At 35.1% G+C, this 19,785-nt stretch overlaps 1 long non-coding RNA gene across 2 annotated transcripts in view; it reads right to left on the bottom strand.

Annotated features, from left to right (window-relative positions):
* LOC140608068 (uncharacterized) overlaps positions 1-19,785 on the bottom strand; it is a 247,623-nt gene that overhangs the window by 205,299 nt on the left and 22,539 nt on the right. The gene's annotated exons all lie outside the window — the stretch shown is intronic.

Here is a 19,785-nt window from a genome sequence, read left to right as displayed (position 1 = left end):
TCTAGTGCATAAGAATTCTACTGTATAGTTAGATAAGTAATTATATATTCAATACCTGGTACATTGTTGATCACATGGTAACTGCTCAATAAAAATCTGCTATCATTTTTATTATTATTGTTATCTTGGCCCAGCTCCTGAATTTATTTTTTAACTGGTTAACAAATACACTTCTAAAAATCATTTCTTGGCTTGGATGGCCATTTCTTAATGAATTTGATGGCCACCTAGTAAAGCACTTAGACTAACAACTTCATTCAAATTAGGCAACTTTTTCATTAGCTTCTGTTGGCTAAATATGTAGGGCTACATTTGACAGTGAAGGTCTGTCACTTCCACGATGAGATGTATAAAATATTGCATCTGTAAATTACAAAGCCACAAAATGAATGAATGCATATTTTTTTTAATCCCAACTATACAGTAGAGTCAAAGGAGTTTAAAAAAGTACAGATAACCAGGCCCTATCACCAGATATTGTGCCTCAATAAGTCTATGGTCAACCTGTGCACTGACTTGTATTTTTTTCCCTCCATAGATATTGCCAATGTACAGCCAGAATTAAGAAAACCCATGGTATACAGATTACACCATGGAATCTAAATTCTGAAAGTGATTTTGTGAACTATCTAATCCAGATATGTTGGTAGCATATTCTCTTTCAGCATACGTATGAGCATCTCTAACTGATGCAGCTACTCTCTGAATAGTTATGGAAGTTGAAAAAAATATTGCTTTTTCACATTTAATCTTTCACATTTTTAAAACAATTAACAGTTCTACACTTTTTACCAGACTTCACAAGGCTAAACATCCCAAAATCCTTCCAGTTACACTTACCCAGATAACCCTTTCCTTTTTTCAGTTTGGCCTTCAGGGCTGAACACCGGGTAAGGTATAACTATCATTCTGTGTAGCCTTCGCCTACCAAATTGTTCTAAGGATACATTAATTTCAAGATGCCTATGTCTCAGGATGCCTGGGTGGCTCAGTGGGTGAGCATCTGTCTTTGGCTCAGGGTATGATCCTGGAGTCCCGGGATCGAGTCCCACATCAGGCTTCCTGCATGGAGCTTACTTCTCCCTCTGCCTATGTTTTTGCCCCTCTCTCTATGTGTCTTTCATGAATGAATAAATAAAATCTTTTAAAAATATGTGCCTATGGCTCTATTTTATAATCCATACATCCTGCTGCTAAGTAACATGGCTACTACATTAGCTATCTATTACAGTGTTTTGAATTGCCCCAAAAACTAAGCAGCCAAAATGAACAACATACATTATAAATGAGGTTATACAATTACAAAGCATCTATTATATCACACAATTTCTGGAGGTCAGGTATCTAGTAGTGGCTTACCTGAATAGTCTTGTACCAGGATGTCTTATGAGGCTGCAGTATAGCTGTAGGCCCATGCAGTACAGCCGTGGGCCTGTGATTTTTGGCAGGTGTCAGCTTCCCCCAGACTGCTGGTTAGGGCCTTTCATTCCTTGTTAACGTGGGCCTTTCCACAGGACTGCCTTATGGCATGGCAGCTGGCTTTCTCCAGAGCATGTGATTCAAGATAGAACCAACACCCAAGATGAAAGCTACAATCCTTTTTAAAAACTAATAACAGGGCTGCCTGGGTGGCTCAGTGCCTCCTTCAGCCCAGGGTGTGATCCTGGAGACCTGGGATCGAGTCTCATGTCAGGCTTCCTGCATGGAGCCTGTTTCCCCCTCTGTCTATGCCTCTGCCTCTTTATCTCTGTATCTCTCATGAATAAATAAAAAAAAATCTTAAAAAAAGAAAACTAGTAACAGAAGTGGCATACCATCACTGCTGTATTATACTCATTAGAGGTAGTCGTTAAGTCTAGCCAGCATTCAAGAGGAGAGGGATTGAGCTCTACTTTAATGAAAGAATATAGAAGAATTTGTGCATATAATTTTAAAACCACAACAGCAATGATCCTGAATTGGTACAACTGTTCTTTTGTATACAGCTAAAGCACTTTTTTACTCTTTCTTATGCATTTTTACAAGATTATTGCGACCTTTTTTGACTCACATCCTAATGTATTCCCTTTCCTTCACAACACCATGTTACTTGCATATTTGATAATCATACATTGTATATAATCATCCAAGCTATAAATGAAGTTCTTGAGACAGATCCAAGTATGGCACTATGACATGGCAATAAACCAGACCTCCCACATGACATTAATTCATAGTGCAAAATGCACTATGAAGGGAGCCCAATGTGGGACTCAATCCTGGGTCTCCAGGATTGTGCTCTGAGCTGAAGGCAGATGCTCAACCACTGAGCCACCCGGCCGTCCTCAAAATGCACTATCATTTACAAGCTTAGCTCATGTAATCACAGCCTCGCCTTCAAAAGAATATCCTGTATCACTCTGTTGAAGTATTGCTTACATCTACAAATAATATGTCCATCAGATTTTCCCTCAGTTCTGGTTCAGCAATATGACAAAAGGAGGAGGCTGGATTCACTCTTTTTCCTTAATAATGAATCATTGCTTTTTGCCATAAACACATTTATGGCAGTCAATTCTGAAATTCACCTTCAAATCTGATCAGTTTCAACTTTCTGGCATCTCCTCCATTTTCCATGACTTCTCAGACACCCTCATACTGGTTATAGATTATTTTGCAATTCTCTTTATAAATTGAAAGAACATCTGAAGGAGAATTGGTCTATTCAAAGCCAATAAGTCTTTTTGAAAATATTATGTGTCTGTATGCTTTTGGAAGTTTCTTTCTTTTCTTTTTTTTAATTTTATTTTTTTATTCATGAGAGCACAGAGAGAGAGAGAGAGAGGAAGGCAGAAACTTAAGCAGAGGGAGAAGCTGGCTCCCTGCGAGGCACCTGATGCGGGACTCATTCCCAGGACCCTAAGGATCAGGACCTGAGTTGAAGTCAGATGCTCAATCACTGAGCCACCCAGAAGTCCCCATTTTTGGAAATTTCTGCATGGCTCTCTTTTAAATTTCTTCTCCCACTTATAAGAATGTTTCATGTTTTCTAGTCATTAATAAGTGAATTATCAAGTGGAAGCCAAACCAGCATGGACTTGAAAAAAAAAAAATGTAATCGTGTATTATCAGAACATCAAATCAAATACAGTGTCTTATCAGACTTATAATAAGGAAATTTCTTCACTGGGAAAAAATTATAAAATATGGCTTTTGGCTTCCAGAAGTTAAGGCTTTCTAGGAGCTTTACGAGTCAGTCAGTCAACACAAAATCTAGTTTGATTTGGAAAAATCTGGCAGATTCAACTTCTCTTAAGACTCAGGTTATAATTCCCCAAAGTAAAGCCTGAAGTCTTGCTTCCAGGAGAAAGCTTTCATCAAAGATTTTATAAACATACTCTCACCATCTAGACATATATATAAAAAATGACATCATTCTATAGGTTGTTTCAAGGCCCCTTTGGTGTTTTTCTCTGAGGGTTCATCTTAGGATATTATTTTTATTTTTATATATCTTTGGTATACTAACATATGTAGCACTAGACAATCCAAATTTGTTCTCTCTCTCTGGGACTAGGCATTCTTACTATGTTGGTACCAGAGTACAGCTCTAAATCATCCTCAGCAATATTCAACAACAATACACGAAAGAACAACTAACAAAGCAAACAAAAAAAAATCCACAATGAATCCAATAAAATAAAAACAATCATGAAAAAGAGACATTTAAATTTTAGCTGTGCTCTCATCCCCAAAAGTACTGCGACATATTCTAAGAAAGAAAAGAGAGTTCATATTGTATTATTGAGGCAGATTTGAGACACTCAGCACAGATATTCAATTTCTCTGACAGATTTTAAGACTTGCAATTTTTAGCTTCATTAGTTAAAACTTAGATGATATACAGTAGCAAAAATTGAAAAACGTTACTTTCTTGACCTAGAGAGGTTCTTATTACTGTACATGTCTTTCCAAATACCTTTTTCTCAATCTAATTGTCTATTATTCTAACAATTTTGTGTGGACTTAGTGCTCTTCTTGGACCAGACACCATGGTTTGGAAAAATCCCAGGCAAACAACCTGACTGAATAGGAAAATACTTATTAAAATTGCCCAGGAAATAGTTTTCGCAAACGAACCTTAATGGATGTCATAAAAGACTAATGATAATGCAACACGGACTATTCCAATGGAGATGCAATATTTCCTGGGAGGAAAATATATTTATTTGCTGAAGTATCTCGTGAAAATTATATTCACAATAGCTACCATCTAAAAACACAAACGAGATACAAAAACAAAAATCCAGGAAAAGTGGGACTTAACCTACTTAAATGAATAAAACTTTCCCAAGAAACCATGAGTTGTGAGTTGTCTTTTATAGTGTTTATGAAGTCCAGGATGTGGGAAAGAAATTAATCTGCTGTTTTTATGTTGGAGGATTCAAATCTGAATACAGAGTTTTAGAGAAAGGAAAAGTTTATTCATCTAAGAAATTTTCAGTACTGTCTGAATTGTCGCTCTCAAGTGCTCACATATAGGATCCTGTGGTTACTGGTAATCTATTATCACTATAAACATTATTTCCTTCCTTATTTTCTGTCTTCTCAGTGCAAGTTCTCAAGCACGGAGAAGGTATTGTTTATCACTTTGTGCTTACGACGATGCTTGGCAAATAATAGACATCAATGAACATATTTATCAAGCAAATGAGTGATGAAAATCATCTTACCTTCGCAAAACCACCAATATATAGAGTTGTTATTTAGTGCAGTGGATAGATTATTGGATATTTTTTATTTCCAACAAATGTATTTTCACTTTATTTTCAGTAGCTAGCTTAGAGGTGATTTTCATGAAGATGTCAAAAGTGTGAAAAATGTGACATGCAGGTTAAATTAAAGTTAATATTTTGAGAAAATATGGACAAGAGATTAAATAAAAGTGGAAAAAGAGAGACATTTTTCATAAAGTAGTTAATGAATCAATTGAATTGTATGTGGACAGTTAGTAAAATCACATGTTGTTAATAGTCATGTTAGTTTGAGATAATGTTACTTATCAACCCTGAGGATTCTACATATCTAGGTCTTGTCCAGAAACAAGAACTACCCCAAGGGTAACTAGTACTGAGGCAAAGAGGAAAGAGCCTAGCCAAGAAATACTTGGGTGATAGCTTGGAGGTTAGACTAAGCATTAACTCAGAACCCTTGTGTTTGTGATCTGGCAAAGATTTTTTTTTTGTGCTAGATACCACAGCTCTAAGGTCTCATGCCACATTAACTTAAGAATATGGAGAGGACATTCTTTCTTAAATATAGAAAAGGCCTTGATTCCTTCTTATTTGATAGTCTCATAGAATGATAAAGGGAGAATTTGATGATATATTCTAAGGCAGTGGTTCTCAGCTGAGAGTGATTTTGCCCCCTGAAGGGACATTTGGCAATATTTGGAGACATTTTTGATGATCATAACTGGGAAGGTAGAGGCCAAAATGCTGCTAAATATTTTACAATGCATGGGCCAGGACCGCACTTCCAACATCAAAGTATCTTGCCCAAAATGCCGATAGCGCTAATGTTAAGAAAATGTGTTCAAAAGTACATGTCTAAAAAAATAAAAAATTTAAAAAAATAAAAACAAAACAAAACCACAGGTACATGTCTAAATATAGCTGATTATGTAAATTACATAGCATCTAACAGCTATTATTATCCATATGAACCTACCAATAATAATTTATTAATATTTCCTTATCTGCATGTAGAATATAGCTGCTTCCCTTATCTAAGTGGTTTGAATCAAGCTAGTTAAGTCAATTGCTCTATGAAGACATGGCTTTAAAGGTGGTGTTACTACACCCACAGCTGCATACTTGTTAAATTGTCATCCTGCCAATGTCTTCTTTTGAAAATAAAACAAAAATCTGTTTTTGGCTTTTGGTTCCCTGCCAACAATATAATCTTGATTAAACTAGCAGCTTTTTTTCTCCTCAAAATAAGACTTAATGTTTCTATGCAGTTGAGAGTGAATCACCTTAGGGATTAGTCATGAAAAAAAAATACATATTATAAGCTCTTTAAAGTTAAAGAGTAGTGTTAAATATATAGCAGCTTGCAGTTCCACCCACCTTGTTGTTAGTAAAGATAGAAAGACGTTTAAAAAGCACGAGGTAATAAACACCACCTGCTTTTAAAGTACAGGGATCCTGACATTTGCATTTCTGTTTGTACTTAAAGTCTGATATTCACATTGAATTATGCTGGTATTTGAAAACAGATTCACTTTTAATATAGTGTATCAGCTGCAAAATGTGAATAAATAGGATACTACCTATATATTTCCATACACCTAGTAAATACCTGCAAAATTAAATACCAAAATATTAAAACTAGATATCTCACAATGACAGAATTATGGCTGATTTTTAAACATTAAAATGTCAATAGTTAATAAATATTTAATGTAGCAAATTAGCAGGAACCCTCTTATAAAAAGCTTAGTGTAGCCAGTAAACTCAGATCATTAGGATGATGATTTATAAAATGAAAATTCATTACAATATATATTTTTAATCTGCTTCTTTCACTTAAAAAATATCATGAATATTTATCCCTCTCTTTCTCTCTCTCTACACCTCATATGGCCTCACACACTTGAGACATACACAGAAACACAAATATTAAGTGCTGCATGGATACATTCTACTAATGGACACAATAGTTTATTGAGCTGGTCCCCATTATTGGATATTTTTGTAGTTTCCAAACTTCTTGCTCAGATATAAAGCTTCAAGTAATATACTATCTATCTATCTATCTATCTATCTATCTATCTATCTATCTATCATCTATCTATCTATCCGTTTATAAAGTCTTTATATGTTTTCTTGATAATTTCTTTAGGATAAATTCCTGAAAGTGTACAGCTGAATCAAAGGAAAATATTTTGAAAGGTTTCTGGTACACAGTGCCAAATTGCCCTCCTGAAATGTTCACTTTTCCTGAAATTTAAATTTCTATGGTCAACCTATGAAAGAACCCACTTTTCCTTATCATCACCAAGATACATATGATTTTCATATGTCAGCTAACTGATTATAATATAATATAAAATGTATTTAAATATATAAAATATCTATATATTTATATATATAAAATATCTGACTCTAAATACTCTTAAAGTTTTTGTTTTTTTTTTTGCGATTTTATTTAATTATTCATAAGAGACACAGAGAGAGAAGCAGGAACATAGACATAGGGAGAAGCTCCCAGGACCCCGAGATCACAACCTGAGCAAAAGTCAGACATTCAACCACTGAGGCCCCCAGGTACCCTACTCTTAAAATTTTTATTCAAATGAAGAACAAAATTATGTGTGTATCTCCCAATATAGTGTATAAATTCAATAAGGGTAGTAACTATGGCTTTCAAGGAATATAGCCGTGACAATTATATCATTCTCCAGGTTCCTCCAGTTTTCTCAATAATCTTTTCTTTTATCTCATTCATCTGTTTCATATACAATTTTAAGTGACATTCAACATTCACAGATTCTAATAGATAGATGCACTTGTATATGAAATGTCTAAGGACATGATTCTATTTTTCAATGAAGATGATTAGCAAATAATAAAAAAAGGACACTATCTATGTTCTGATATAAAAAATGTGCTTTTCATTTGGGAGGAGGTGAAATACAACTGGGATTTATCTGAATAGATGACCAATGAAAAGTAAAATTGAATTTACAAAAAAAGATAAAGACCAGAAGAAACAAACATAGGTATACATTTCTATTGATAAATTCAAATATACTCCTACATTAAAATAAGGCAGCATATTTTTTTTACAAATGAGGCTTTTCATTTGTTCATCACGAAACACGAAGCAACAATACAGAAGTCATGTTTATGAATGCTCAGACTTTTCAGAAGTCTGAATTCTTAATTTCCATAAAATCCCATTAATTTCATTGTATCTGAATCCTCTATTAGGTCATTTGCCTAATAGACTATGGCACCTTTATTGCCAAGTAGTTGTTCCAACATTGTTTCAAATAGACAACAATTTTCTAACATAGGTTGCCAAGCTTTCTCATTTCATCCATCTCTGCACTTTTCTGCAGCTTTAACAAATCTTTTAGAATATTAAGCACTCACTCTTTTCAATAAGACTATAGAGCTATATCTGTATCAATTTAACCAGACATAATCATCATCATCACATTTATGCTCTGCTTTACAATTAATTAAGTGATTTCATATACTTTGATTCATTGAATCACCAAAGTAACTATGGGAGGCAAGTTTCTTGCTCTATTACATTTTCCCTATGCAAATAAAACTAAGGCTAAAGAGGTGAAATTACTCATTCAAATTCACATGGGTGTTAAATTCAGCATCATATACTATTTCTTGTTTAAATAAATCCTATCCTAGTTTACTTCTGTGTACATGCAAGAAAAAATTCAATATTACAAATTTCTATTACTGTTTCTACTTTATGTAACTAATTATGTGTGTGGAATAAACTATTATAATTGTTTTCAGTGTTTTAACATGAGAATCAGCTCTGTACTCATCTCCTACCATGATCTTTCCTTCTAATATTATCTATAAAACTGGAATAATCAGGAATGGCATTAGCCATCTAATACATTCAACAGTCTTGTCATATTCATTTGACATGAAATTGATCTGGCGAGTTGATGATCACTCCATTCCCAGAGTCACTGTGAATAGAGAATCCATTGTTTCATGGTTGAATATGATTAATGGCATCAATGTGACTCATTGTTTCATCAATATGATATAAACAATGAGTTGATTCAGTCAATTGAACAAACAAACAAAAAATGTCAATCTACTTTTTTTATCAACTAAACCAAACAACAGGTTGACTGCACTATTAACTTTTCAAACAATTGCTTGAAGTCATGTTGGACATCCTTTAATTTGGGGTTCTTATACTTGAAACACCCTTTGTTCACATCTAATATAAAGACATTTTTAGGATGTGCATCGTAGTATTAAATATTTTATTTATATAAACCTCTGAAACTTATCTTATTTTTTAAAGATTTTATTTATTTATTCATTAGAGACACAGAGAGAGAGGCAGAGACATAGGCAGAGGAAGAAGCAGGCTGTAAAACTTATTTTTGATCATTCTGAATCTTATATATGTCATATTTCTAGTGACATTTCTTTATCTCAATAACTTAATATCCTTGTGCACAAAACTAGTATGTGTATATGTGTATGTAGAGATAGATACATATAAATAATATTTATTTATTAATTATTTTAAAATTAAGTATAGTTTATTAATCACAAAATATTTTTATAAAAAAATGAGTCAGAAAAAAAGAGAATCAGTATTTTTGTCAGAGTTTTAGTTGCTTCTTAGATTATGGGCAATTCCTGAGGATAAGGAACGTGAAAAGAGAACATAAACACACAAATGTCAATCACTGAAAATAAACTTAAGATTTTATAGTAAAACCATATCATAGCTTCTCACAAGTGTCCATCTGCAAACATATATCTGGGTTCTATTTTTTTCACCTCTTCACTTACTTCAGGAATGCAAGATGGCTCATTTCAATGAAATTGAAAAAAAAAAAAAGATAAAATGAATGCTATTGCAAATAAGGAACTCTAATCAGGGAAAGGGTCAAGATGGTAGCAAGGACAGGCTATTTTTGTAACATGAAAAGCACTCTGATGTACATTTAAGGTAACCAGCTATTTTACATGTATTGTCATCTATTTGTCCGTATTATCAATATATTCGACTTACGCTCATCTCTGTAATGCATTTATTTCCAACTTTATTGTTTTAAATTGCCAGTATTATCCAGCAATTCTGATGCTCTATGTGGTAATGCTTCCCTTCTGCAGAAAGGTCAAATAATGGTTCACTCTGAGTTATCCACCAACCCACCCCAGCCTACCTTCAGTGGTCCTGTGTTACATTTTCTTTTGTACTGTTTATAGGAAGGAGTTACACTAATGTGAATTCTATTTTATATATTCTTTAATTGGTTTGTCATAAACTTCTCTGTTCCAGGAGTGACTGCTAAAAGAGATTTGTCAAAAAGCCAATCAAAACGAGGGAGAAATGTGAGAAACAATACAGCTTTCCCACAACTGTAAATATCTGTTGTCTCCAACACCTCATGTATTTTAGATAGACTAGCCCTCTGTTTTAGACTAGACTAGCCTAGTCCCCTGAAGTCATCTCTGTTTTATTGAAAACTAGCTGCTTAACCCTTGGATTACTTTGATATTATTTTAAATATACCCAGCTCTGTCCAGAAAGTTCCTACATTATATTCAACATATACTTTAGGTACTAAAGAACTGGTTTCAACGTTTAAATCGATTACTCAGCATACCTATGTGTCATATTCTTGGTGCTTTTCTCTGGCAGATTGTGTTACTGGCAAATGCCACCTACTATATAATTCACTGTGCTTCACAGTGAGTACAAAGAGATACTAAATAGTGAATAATTCATCTTAAATATTTTTGTATGGCCTTGTTTACTAGAAAAACTTGTCTATAGTGAAGAATATCGTGTAATCTGTTGAAACTGTAACTAATCAATGGTAATACCATTACACAGCTGACAACCACACATAGAATCAACAGTCTTGGTAACATTTACAATTGCATTTTGTGAGTGCGTGTTAATATTTCTACAAATAGTTCAGAAGCACCCAAAATATTTGTCATGCTAGTTTAGCAAAAGCTAATTTTGTGCAGTGGCAAAATAGAAACTATTGAAGTTTATTTGAGAAATGATTATGCTGTGTTGAAAACCTAAAGGAATGCAGCAGGTTTTTTTTTTCTCTTTCTTTCTTTCTTTCTTTCTTTCTTTCTTTCTTTCTTTCTTTCTTTCTTTCTTTTTTTTTTAATTTGTTCAGTAAAATAAATTACAAGAAGTACAAAGACAATAAAGAATGTGAGGGGACTTGCCAAAGTAGAAGATTCAAGCAACAATATACATGGGGATATTACAACTATAATGGTATGTGTATCTTATTATATATAAGCTAAAAAATGTGACTTGTACAAAGTTTAAAAGTAGATGGGGGGCAGATTCTCAGATAGTAGCTTTGTCCCATAACACGCAGTGCAATATCTTCTGTTTGGTTCCCACTGTCAGTTGTTTGCAGGAAGAACTAGAATCCTCTAGTGAGATTCTGACCCACATAACAAGCAAAGCTAACTTCATATGTAATTTCTGCTCTCTTTGTAAAACCATGCATCACGTTAGATCTGAAATTCTAATTCAAATTTCACTTTGAGTCATACGATTAGAGTCATGGTCTTAGTGTGAGTGGCAAACAGGAAGAATGCTAAAACTGAAAAACAATTGCAGTAGGGGATTCAGAAAAGCATTTTCATAAAATTATTATTCAGGGATAACTGATTTGTTCAAGATGCCTCAACAGAAAACTGAAACAAAAATGCCCATGAAATGCTAAATTACTGGGCTGTAATATTAAGGGGGATTTCAGCGAAAGGTACACAATAAGTAAACAAGGTATCAGTTTTATACCTAAAATTAGAATGTGTGTGATGACCCCATGAAAATAGCATAATGTGAAAACAATCAAATATTTGGAATAACTTACTGTAATTTGTTGGTCCCAGAAATCAATTTCCTTGAAAAAAGAAAATGTTAATTTTCCTTGGATGATTCTTTTTAATGTATATTGCATACCAGAAAATTAAATATTATATTTTAATGCACTGCTATGATAAATCTTGAAGAAAATATATTGGTGATTTTAACATATTTGGAAATAGATGAGGTTAAGCTGCACAATGACTTCTAATATTATCAGTACATTGGTCTTTTTCCTGCCATAACTTTTTAAAAAGAATGTACTTTTATTTGAAAAAAAAAAAAGAACTTTGACTTACTTTTTTTTTAAAGATTTTATTTATTTATTCATGAGAGACACAGAGAGAGAGAGGCAGAGACATAGGCAGAGAGAGAAGTAGGCTCCATGCAGGGAGCCTGATGTGGGAACTTGATCCTGAGACTCTGGGATCACAGCCTGAGCCAAAGGCAGACGCTTACCCACTGAGCCACCCTGGCATCCTTGACTTACTTTTTTGATTAATCAATAAAGTACAGGTCCTTAGACAGGTGCTTCAATGGAACACCATGAGAAATTTTAAAAAGTGACTTTTTAAAATAATTTAAACATCATTTTATAAGAATTTGAGTAATATGATGGATAGTTTGGCTTTTCAGCATACATAGTGAGATAAACATTTCTCCAATAACACAAGAAATTTCATCCCTGAGAGTACTATCTGATTTTACTTCTTCTTCTCAGATTTCCTCCAGTACAGAAATACATGAAAACATTAATGGCAAAAATGCAGTATTACATATTAAAGCCTATAGAATGTACAACACAAGAATGAATGCTCACTTAAACTATGGACTTCAGTTAATAATAATCAGTATTAGTTAATCAATTGTAAAATATAAACTATACTAGTGCAAAATATTAAAAATAGCAGAAATTGTAGGCAGTGAGACAGGAAGGATATTAGAACTCTATTCTTACTATTGAAGCTTTTCTTTAAAACTGCTCTAACAATAAAATCTACTATTTAAAAGCATATAATATTACATTTTGAGAAAAAATATACCTTCACTATTATTTTCACTCTACATTGCTGCATAATATTTATTACAAAGGTATGTTACCATTAATTTTTGACTTATTTTTTGTGTTTTCTTTTTTTTTAAATAATAAATTTATTTTTATTGGTGTTCAATTTGCAACATACAGAATAACACCCAGTGCTCACCCCGTCAAGTGCCCCTCTCAGTGCCCGTCACCCACTCACCCCCACCCCCCGCCCTCCTCCCCTTCCACCACCCCTAGTTCGTCTCCCAGAGTTAGGAGTCTTCATGTTCTGTCTCCCTTTCTGATATTTCCTACCCATTTCTTCTCCCTTCCCTTCTATTCCCTTTCACTATTATTTATATTCCCCAAATGAATGAGAACATATAATGTTTGTCCTTCTCCGACTGACTTACTTCACTCAGCATAATACCCTCCAGTTCCATCCACGTTGAAGCAAATGGTGGGTATTTGTCATTTCTAATAGCTGAGGAATATTCCATCGTATACATAAACCACATCTTCTGTATCCATTCATCTTTCGATGGACACCAAGGCTCCTTCCACAGCTTGGCTATTGTGGCCATTGCTGCTATAAACATCGGGGTGCAGGTGTCCCTGCGTTTCATTGCATCTGTATCTTTGGGGTAAATCCCCAACAGTGCAATTGCTGGGTCATAGGGCAGGTCTATGTTTAACTCTTTGAGGAACCTCCACACAGTTTTCCAGAGTGGCTGCACCAGTTCACATTCCCACCAACAGTGTAAGAGGGTTCCCTTTTCTCCGCATCCTCTCCAACATTTGTGGTTTCCTGCCTTGTTAATGTTCCCCATTCTCACTGGTGTGAGGTGGGATCTCATTGTGGTTTTGATTTGTATTTCCCGGATGGCAAGTGATGCAGAGCATTTTCTCATGTGCGTGTTGGCCATGTCTATGTCTTCCTCTGTGAGATTTCTGCTCATGTCTTTTGCCCATTTCATGATTGGATTGTTTGTTTCTTTGGTGTTGAGTTTAAGAAGTTCTTTATAGATCTTGGAAACTAGCCCTTTATCTGATATGTCATTTGCAAATATCTTCTCCCATTCTGTAGGTTGTCTTTGAGTTTTGTTGACTGTATCCTTTGCTGTGTAAAAGCTTCTTATCTTGATGAAGTCCCAATAGTTCATTTTTGCTTTTGTTTCTTTTGACTTCTGAAAGAAATTGAGGAAGACACAAAGAGATGGAACAATATTCCATGCTCATGGATTGGAAGAATTAATAGTGTGAAAATGTCAATGTTACCCAGGGCAATGTACACGTTTAATGCAATCCCTATCAAAATACCATGGACTTTCTTCAGAGAGTTAGAACAAATTATTTTAAGATTTGTGTGGAATCAGAAAAGACCCCGAATAGCCGGGGGAATTTTAAAAAAGAAAACCATATCTGGGGGCATCACAATGCCAGATTTCAGGTTGTACTACAAAGCTGTGGTCATCAAGACAGGGTGGTACTGGCACAAAAACAGACACATAGATCAATGGAACAGAATAGAGAACCCAGAAGTGGACCCTGAACTTTATGATCAACTAATATTCGATAAAGGAGGAAAGACTATCCATTGGAAGAAAGACAGTCTCTTCAATAAATGGTGCTGGGACAATTGGACATCCACATGCAGAAGAATGAAACTAGACCACTCTCTCACCATACACAAAGATAAACTCAAAATGGATGAAAGATCTAAATGTGAGACAAGATTCCATCAAAATCCTAGAGGAGAACACAGGCAACACCCTTTTTGAACTCGGCCACAGTAACTTCTTTTTTGTTTTTTTCTAATGAGTGAAAAATATATTAGTTTTGAGTTCCTAAATATTCTTAGTTTTAAATACATTATAAAATGTTAACATAAAATAGTTATCCTCTGATTAAATTTTAAAAGTAGTATTTTGAAAAAGAAATAGGAAGATATTCTCAAAAAAGTTGTTCATTTATTTTTTAAAAAGGCTTTCCTTCAAATTTATGCCCAGATGCTAATATACAGTTTCCTTAGTTTCCACATTGCTACACGTGTATAGTATGAATAAAATTGGTGCTTATGTTTATGGAATGTTTGAATCTATTTGATCAAAGTAATGATTGAAAGTTGCAAGTCAATGGAGTCATCAGTGACACTATATGTGTACACTGGTAATGATGGGTCTTGCTTCAGATCGTCTCTCATATGTGCTATGGCTCTTGGTCGCTTCCTTGAGTGCCTGACCCTGCAGGCCAGGCTGACTTGCCTTGGTCTGATTACTTCCTGATATCTGAAGTGTTCTTAAACAGCACAAATTTTCCCTTGGTAGGAATGAACCAACTGCATTTCTGCTGCTTTTGTTATTACTCTTTCCATTTTCCTCCTAATTCTATGTGGTTTATCTATGAAATGCAGGGATTATTGAATTCAACAACCCTACTATGCAGCTATATTGAAACTAGTCCCCTAGACTAGAGATATGCAAACTTGTTTGACCATCAAAATTCACTAGTTTTGAAGAAATACAGATTTTTATGTCCTATCCAACAACGAATTATTTCTGTAGGTGGCACTTAGAAACTTCTGTTTTAATATGATCACAATTAGAAACCACTGCTTGAAAATGTAATCAGTTATAGTAAGAGGTGTGTGTGTGTGTGTGTGTGTGTGTGTGTGTGTGTACCCAAAAACTCTATCTGATTAAATAAGTGTTCTATCTTCTATCATTATTTCTTCTCTCCTAATACAAATATTTTCAAAGCAAATAACTGCTTTCATAGTCAGATGACCTAGTCTTCACTCATTTTGCTATTGTATAGTACAATTCATTATTAATTTTTGTTACTGCTACATGGCCAAATATACATAACACCAAAAGTACAAAGCATTCCTTTAGGTCATGTCTTCAATCCTGATAAAGCCCACAAGACAAGCAGAGGTCAACTTAAATGGCCCTACAGAGATCTTTCAACTTAACTCATCCTCTCAAAATCCCTCTTAACTATTAAATTTTTTTGGATGTTGGAGATCCCTGGGTGGCTCAGCGGTTTAGCACCTGCCTTCGGCCCAGGGCATGTTCCTGGGGTCCCAGGATTGAGTCCCACATCGGGCTCCCTGCGAGGAGCCTGCTTCTCCCTCTGCCTGTGTCTCTGCCTCTCTCTCTCTCTGTGTCTCTCATGAATAAATAAAATCTTTAAAAATATATTATTTTAGATGTTTTATACATAAATATAGATATTTTCTCAGGCAACTTTCTCTTCTCCAACAAACCCCCTATGCTCATAATTATTGCTTTCTCTAACTGAAATGGTTAATGACTAATTAAAAGGGGGAAAAAAGGCAGAATCAGTATTTTTTACAAGTTCAAGACCAAATACGGGATCCCTGGGTGGCGCAGCGGTTTGGCGCCTGCCTTTGGCCCAGGGCGCGATCCTGGAGACCCAGGATCAAATCCCACGTCGGGCTCCCGGTGCATGGAGCCTGCTTCTCCCTCTGCCTGTGTCTCTGCCTCTCTCTCTCTCTCTCTCTGTGACTATCATAAATAAATAAAAAAAATAAAAAAAAGATCAAATACATGAAATAATGAATTTTGAGCACTGGACTCCCTCTTTTGGCACCTGTAACACCAATCCAACTCTTTCTCAATGAGCTCAGACACAATCTTACTTTGCATCAGAATCCTGCAAAGAATGCCATAGAAGTTAAAATCATCTTGCCAATTATCATTCTGACAGAAAAATCAAAGCAAGTCCGATAGAAAAAAATTTGAAAAAAATATTAAAAGATTATATTATGTTCAATAACAACAGTGTGGCCAAGGTATTGAACTATCTGTTCACGAACATTATCAAATCTCTCACATATGTGTGAGATCCAGGTAAGTTCTCTAGCACAGAAAACACTAGAAGCTGGTTTTACCTGGACATTTAATGTACATCATGCCACATTAAATGCATACTGATCTTCATATGAAATAAGTTTGGGTGTTGCCAAATAAACTATCAATTTTTTGTTTAATTGACTACCAAATGACACAAAGTTTAAAATTTTTTTTTTGCAGCCACTATCTTATTAAATTCTTATGGACTCTAAATGGATTGAGTAGTCACGATATTGAAACAACCCAAAATACTTGCTTACCTAGTTTTTAAGAAAAGAGACATTCATTCCCACTAAGATTTATAAAATCAACTCCAGAAATTTATCAACCCACCCGATGAATATTTTTTTCTTAAATTCCTTGCGTGTTTCCCAATTAGCAATCATACACTCATGGCGGCTTCCACATTTAAGAATATCCAATAATAAGCAGAAACCAAGGACTAAAGGGAAAAAGGAAAGAAAAAGCAACTGCAGCAATCCCATAGGTAATGGGCCACAAAACCCATAGGTGCAATACATAATGGCCATGGTGTCAGCAGCTCCAAGCCCTCTATTCTGATGAATAGAAAAAGCCAATCACATACTGTTTCCCAAAGCGATCCCAAGCAGCGTACGCGAAGCAATAGCTGCAAAATGGAGTCCCAACAGACTTATTCAAACATGCAAATTAACAGCATTGAAAAGCAATGTACAGTAATCAGGTCCCATTTAGTATTGTAACATCAGCTGGGACACAATAGCTGTCTGTGTATCCTGTAGACAGTTTGTATTGGTAATAGCTACCACATGAGTAATTCAGCACTTTAAACAAGTCAACCATTTAAGCTGTCCTACAAGTTAGGAGTGAAAAGCAAAGCTGGAACAAAGAGTAATAACAAGGAGCCATTAGCCTTGATAACACTAAGTCCACCCAAAAGCATATGTTCCCCCAAATGAGAGCAGATTGTAGGTCTCACCTGCACTTCAGATGTTGCTTCCTTAGCGTTCTACACATTTAAATAACTTAGTTCCCAAATATGTTTTTACGTAATTAAAAATACTAATCGTGGCAAGCCTTTTAAAATTCATTTTGTATTTTTAAAATATCTTAATACTTCTTCAATAACTAGTTAAAAATAATCATCTGATTACTGTTTCCAGGCTTGGTCCGCTTTTCTTTTTCATTTCTTTGTTTTAAGATTTTCTTTATTTATTCATGAGAGGCACAGAGAAAGAAAGAGGCCGAGACACAGGAAGAGAGAGAAGCAGGCTCCGTGCAAGGAGCCTGATGCGGAACTCGAACCCGGGTCTCCAGGATCAGGCCCTGGGCCAAAGGCGGCGCTAAACCACTGAGCCATCCGGGCTGCCCTTTGGTCCATTTTTCTAACTGCATAATAAACTTTAAGATTCGTAAATTAATGCACCCTGGCATTTTGTACCCACTGGTGATAAGGCCAGTGTTTGGGAGGTCTATGCTTCCCAGTGTAACCATGCATTTAAGCTTTGGAGAACCAGACTTAATCTGTTTCAACTTCTATAGTATGTTACTGGGATAGACATATGGAGATGGTATTTTCATTCAATTTGCCAGATACTACAAAAGATCACATTTAAAGTATTTGTAGTAGTCAGGTGCTTCTTTCCAAGGGAGGAAATCTTTCCAGATTTTCTAATTTATCCCTGATGTTAAATTATGTACTCTTGATTGCAGTGGAGCTAAACGAAGAACAGTTGCTTCACACTATTTGAAGATTATTATTCTATTTATCCTCAGCCTTCGCTCCTCAAGGCTAAATAATTTAAATCCCTTTAGTCTTTCTACATAAGTCTGTTTTTAAAGTGCTTCATCATTTTTGCGTCTGTCCTCTGAACCCTTTCTAATTTATTCATATCTTGCAGTTGCATTCGGATTTTAGTATGGCCTTTGCCCTGCAGCACTCCTGCCAGGTCACTATGGTCAGTGTTCCCTCTAATTTTTTCCAGCCATGTGTAGGCTGGGTGACAAGGGAGCTGCTGAGAGGGTTGGGTCAGGTCAGGGTGTCAGCGGGGTGACTGCCTCACCTGGATCTGATCGCTGGGACAAGAATGTGGACCAATAGAACCTCCTGAGGCTTCAGACCTGGTATTAATGATGTATGAGACTCTCTTACAGTCACTTCTGAGTTACCCCCAAGGGAGTGAAACTTCACCAACTGCTGTATGGATGTTCGATTTAAAGAATATAGTGACCCATAGGACTTCACAGATGTCAACCATCACAAAAATTCTTTAACTTATCCTTAACCTCACTATTAAACATTCAGCCTCCCGCTAAGCAGCCAGAAATATAGCTTTGAAGATTTTGCTTGTAATACATAACAGTTGGGGACTTTTCAGGTGTCTTTGTAGGGAAACAAGAAAATGCTCATTAATTTTAATTTTTTAATGCCCTCTTCAGCTGTTTGATGAGTCAGGGTCAAAGTAATGAGCCATTTTTACATTATTTCACTCAATTGCCTTGAACCTCAAGATCTACAATCTTCTCTCTGTCAATATGTAGCCCAAAGCAGTTGAACAAATGGTATTAAAGCAAAGAGTCTGGTCTTTATCTGACTATAGATAGCCTAATGTTATCACATATTAAGGCAAGAAAAGGCATAGGATAGAGGTAAGCTTATTAAAACAGATATGTTACTGGAGGAATTGAGGGCAAGATTAAGAGTGAGAGCAGAAGAAAAAGAAAGATTCCAATAATAAAAAAGCCAAGACAAGCAGGCAAGAAATAATCTGCGCCTAATTAAGCTTTGGGAATTGAGGGAAAGTACTTATACAGAATGTAAGTTTTAGGGAAAAAAATGGCACAGTGAAGCAATATATGGGAGTTATGCAGATTGAAGTGTATGGATGGATTGAAAATCAGGCTGAACATCATTGCATGAAACATAAGGATATTGTGCCACTAACCAAAAATATTCAAATCAAAATGTTCAAACTAATTAAGAATATTTTGCCACTGTGGGATAAACTGGAAAATTTCTGAAGACTTTCACTTCTCCTAAGATGGTAAAAACTCTCTTTTGGTGTATTTGCTACCTGGGACATGGCCAACCAGTTTCTGGGCAACCACTTTAGATTTTTTTTTTTTTTTGTAATAATCCAATGGAACTGCATGCTGATGCTAACTTGTAAACATTAATAGCTGGAGAAAAGCTCAGAAATTTCTTTTCATAATATCAGCTGAAACATAATATATATTTAGTTCTTTCATCTAGAAATCATATGTTCAATATCATCATGTTAGATG

The sequence above is a fragment of the Canis lupus genome, chromosome 17 (assembly GCF_048164855.1).
Source record: "Canis lupus baileyi chromosome 17, mCanLup2.hap1, whole genome shotgun sequence".
Taxonomy (NCBI): domain Eukaryota; kingdom Metazoa; phylum Chordata; class Mammalia; order Carnivora; family Canidae; genus Canis; species Canis lupus.
The sequence above is the reverse complement of the archived record's forward strand: the minus strand, read 5'-3'. Positions and strand labels throughout refer to the sequence as shown.